The sequence below is a fragment of the Chiloscyllium plagiosum genome, unplaced genomic scaffold (genome assembly GCF_037043375.1).
Source record: "Chiloscyllium plagiosum isolate Xiang-an unplaced genomic scaffold, Cpla_swu_hap1 HiC_scaffold_14, whole genome shotgun sequence".
Lineage (NCBI taxonomy): Eukaryota > Metazoa > Chordata > Chondrichthyes > Orectolobiformes > Hemiscylliidae > Chiloscyllium > Chiloscyllium plagiosum.
In genome coordinates this window covers 85,379,982-85,384,482 of record NW_028270152.1, presented here as the reverse complement: position 1 = coordinate 85,384,482, position 4,501 = coordinate 85,379,982, and the positions used below count along the sequence as shown (strand labels likewise).

General features: G+C 41.3%; 1 non-coding gene across 1 annotated transcript; it reads right to left on the bottom strand.

The window, feature by feature from the left end:
- Window positions 1–1,679: 1,679 nt before the first annotated feature.
- trnas-uga (transfer RNA serine (anticodon UGA)) lies at window positions 1,680–1,761 on the bottom strand. Its single transcript has one exon. It is a non-coding gene; the product is annotated as a tRNA-Ser (tRNA).
- Window positions 1,762–4,501: the final 2,740 nt, after the last annotated feature.

Sequence of the window (4,501 nt, the reverse complement as noted above, 5' to 3'; positions counted from 1 at the left end):
ATTCGCGGCATTTTGGCTTCTTATTTTAATTTTCGGTCTACTATTTCGAGTTCATTGCGCAGACTTCTGAAGAAGACTTTTTGGAGTCGAAATGGTAACTGTGTTTTCTCTCGCAAGAAAGACGAAGCTTTATTTCTGTTCTCTTATAAATTGATCTTCTTCTGATCTTTGCAAGTGAAATAGGGTGCATTAGTATTGTTCGGTTTTAGTTTCAAAATCAAGAGAAACGTGAAGGAAAGAATATCAAAGAACACAACGTTCTCAGTTGTTAAGATAATTTTTGCAGCAATGGTGGACATGAAGGTCAAATTAAGATAACGGTTCAAGAACATTTAGTCTGTGGAAGTGGTATGTGACTTTAGTTGCAAATATATGTTTCCGTTCTTCCAGTACATCTTTTTGACTCGCAGTAAACATTGATTGTTTTCTGTATTCACTTTGTTTCGCGACATCTGTCTTCTGATCGACCAGGGACAACTTGAATTTGCGTCTGCATTGAATAAGATTTCGCTCTTTCTTTCGAGAAGCAAACTTATGCATTATGTACCACTTATCATGCTGATGGCTACGAAGTTCAAAATGAATTACGGTTTATGGATCGTGAGCAAGAAGGAAGTGATCCACTTGCGAACAGATGTCACCACGCCCTATTCCTACATCGGGCCTGAACGGTCCATTGGCAGAGTCTGCAGACAGGAAATGTCTAAGTGACTCGTCCTTTGTTCAGTTTGATTTGATACCAATGGTAGTGCTGTTTTGGTGCAGAAATGTGTCAACATCTCTGACGTTAGAGTCAAAATTTAAGTCACATCTACTCCATGGAGTGTCTTCTCATATCGGAACATGCTGACATGAAAACATCAAACTCTAATAGCAAAGGTTTTTTCATTAAACTGGGAGTATGTTTAACTAAGCAATTCAGATAGCCAGAATGAATAATTGGCTTTTGGTTCTTAAAGCTGAGGTCTCCACACCAACTGCTCCAACTAAAGCCGTGGATTAGATCCCCATCGATTATTTTGGTCAATTTTAGCCTCAACAACAACCTATTGTTCTGAACAATGCTACACCACAGGCAGAGGGCTAAGTCTGATTTTCATCGTTAATTTTCAATTTCAGTTCTTAATGCACAGTTTCTTACGAATGTGGACAGCAGAAGACCGTTAACATTCCATTTCCAGTATTTCGAGAAAATTCTACTCCGATGATATCGCCTTGCCTTTTCACATCGCAAGCCAGGAACCTGGATCAGTCGAGTTCCTTTCCACACATGGAGTTGTTTTTTTTTCTAATTCATTGACTGCTGATATATTAGATTATTGGCCTTGAGAGTCAGCTGTAAATTAGGTTGAACTTTCTCAGCTTGACCTTCAACAGATCCTAAAAAAAAAATCATCACCTGCAGGTAAATGTATTGCATTGCTTCTTGTTTTGCTGAATTCCACCCCCCGAACATCCAAATTTCACGATAGTTCGACAAATATGTTGAAACTGATTCGTGTTGGAAGTTGGTGGCTTTTTGTGTCTCGACCTATAATTTATTCAATTAGATGACTGGGTCAGTCTTGAAATTACTTCAGATTCTTCACAGTTGAAAATTTACTTTCGATTGAATGCAAAGCTCAAGCTCCACGAAATCCATATCCTGCAAAGGAATTAATGACTTTTAAAAAATTCTACGCTGTGAACAGGATTCGAACCTGCGCAGGGGAACCCCATTAGATTTCAAATCCAACGCCTTAACCTCTCGGCCATCACAGCTGCAGCTCGAATGCTAACTTTCACAGTAAAACAACTGAATTCATTTGTTGAAGAACAAATTGTCAAGACCCAAAGATTTCGCCAAATCCTTTGCAGGATCCTAACCCAGACGAACGTTACCTGAGCAGATTGACAGGCTTTCACCGCAAACTAGATTCTGACACAGCTGAAGTTGTGGGAATGATTCTTCGTCGAATTATAGAGTCATGGATGTACACCACGAAGAGAGGATCATTGTCTCACTGCGTCCGATCGATTTTGACTCAATTGCTCATCACCTGGTGCCAAATTAGATATGCTGTTGGGTTTTCATATTCATCGAAATATGGTATTAGAAAGAATTGATGCTGAGTCCATAAACACTAGCTACATTCGTAAAAAAAATCGGAATTAGAAAGAATGCAGAACCCATTTACAGGATTGGATCCAGCAACTAATCTGTAAGTTCTGACATCAGGTAACTAACTTGTTAGCACAAGAGAAGAAGATTAACCGAAGATTTGGAACTTGAAATCGTCTTCACGGAATTATTTGCAAAGTTTTTGCGTTTGTTCTAGAGTCATCAAGTCGTTGAACAATACAACACGGAAAGTGGTCCTTTTTTCCAACTTGACCATGGTGGACAGATATCCTAAGTTAATAGGTCCCATTTGCCAACATTTGGCTCACATCCCTCTAAACCTTGTTACTCAAATATCCATCCAGATGCCATTCAATGTTACAGTTGTACCAGACTCCACCAATTTCTCTGGCATCTCATTCTGGACTCGTCTGAAAAAGTTGCCCCTGACGTCCCTTTTAAATCCTTACCCACTAATTTTAAACCGATGTTTTCTAAATGTTGACTTCCTCACCTGCCGGAAAATACCGTGATGAGTCAACCTATCCATATCCCTCATGATGTAATAAATAGCAACGATTTAACTTTATCATACTTGTCAGGAGGGAAATGTGTGGAGATTATTTGTCGAAGATTTGAAGTAGAAAGTCTGATGTACAGATGTTTAGAAATGCATCTTGGAGAAGTTTTTAATAAGTCATTGAAGTCTAGTAGCAGTTGTAGAAGTATGTTATGAAAGCTGCAGAAGGCTTTCAGCGCACGAGAACGAAGCATTATTTCCAATGGATGGTGGGTCAGTTCGACCACACTTGGACTACAGTATTAGGAATTATAATCCACAATTTTGGAAAGATACTAAAGCCATATGAGGAAATAGCACGAATGGTGATTAGCCTTGATATGATGGATGAACGTTAGTCCTCTGATTTGAAATTCGGCAAATCCGGCCTTTTCTTAACGGTTTCAAAACAAGACAGGTAATCTCATTGAGAGTTGCAAAATATTTGAAGAGATAAACAGGGTGGTGCAACTAAATTTTGTTCCCTCATTGGTGAATCTAGAAGCAGGAGAGGACAATTTTAAAATGAAGCATTGTGATTTATGACAAGGATGAGAACTATTGATTTTTGTCTTCGCCTTGAGAAGTCTCGCTGTTCAGCACTACAGTGAGCCTTGGATATTTGGTCTTTGAATGCATCACTTACCCGCCGACACTTACTGCATCACTATAGGCCTGACACCTCACACTTACCGCCTTAATATCAGCGTGAACCCTCAAACTTACTGCATCACTATCCATCCGGCGCCTTCACATTTACTGCGCCACTTTCACTTCGAGACCCTCATTTTGACTGCGTCACTATCAGCCTGACTGCCAAACACTTACTTTGTCACTATCAGTCATGCCCTTACACTTCCTATGTTACAATCACCCTGACTCCTTACACTTACTGTGTCACTATCAGCCTGACTCCATCACAATTATTATGTAAGTATCAGACTGACGTCTCACACTTACCGTGTCACTACAACACTGCCTCCTCAGACTTCCTATGTCACTATCTCCTTGACCCTCACATTTACTGCGCCACAATCACACTAACCACCTCACACCTACTGCTTCACTATGAGCTTTAACACTCACACTTACAGCGTCACTACCAGCCTGACTCACTCACACTTATCACTTGACAATCAGCATTACTCTCTCAAATTTATTTAATCACCATTAGGCTGAGGCACTCACATTGACAGCGTCACTAACAAACTGACCCCCTCATGCTTACTGCGTTGTTATCTCTCTGATCCCCTCAGAATTACTGCGTCACAACCACTCTGATCCCCTCATACCTAATGCGTCACTATCCCTCTCGCACCCTCATACTTCCTGCATCACTCACTCCCTGACACATGCGCACCTACTGCATCCCTATCAGCCAAACCCCACTCACTAACGGCGTCACTCTCTCTCTAACCTGCTCACACCTTGACACTCTCTCACTTCGTGCATCAATATCAGCCTGACCCCCTCACGCTTACTGCATCACTACCAGCCTGATCCCTTCAAATGTACTGTGTCACTCTCAGACTGACCCACTCATACTTACAGCATCACTATCACCTTGACCCCCAAACTTAGTGCGTCCAGATCACCCTGAACCTTTCACTCTTCTTGTGTCACCTTCAGCCAGACCCTGCACACTCTCACTCTGACCTCCTCGAACTTGCTGCATCACTATAACTCTATCCCACTCACACCGTGTGTGTCACTATCACCTTGACAACGCATACTCACTGCACCACTATTATCCTGACTCCATCACAATTAGTATATCATTATCAGCCTGATCCCTTACACTTACTGTGTCACTATCAACCTGTCCCCTCACATTTCCTGTG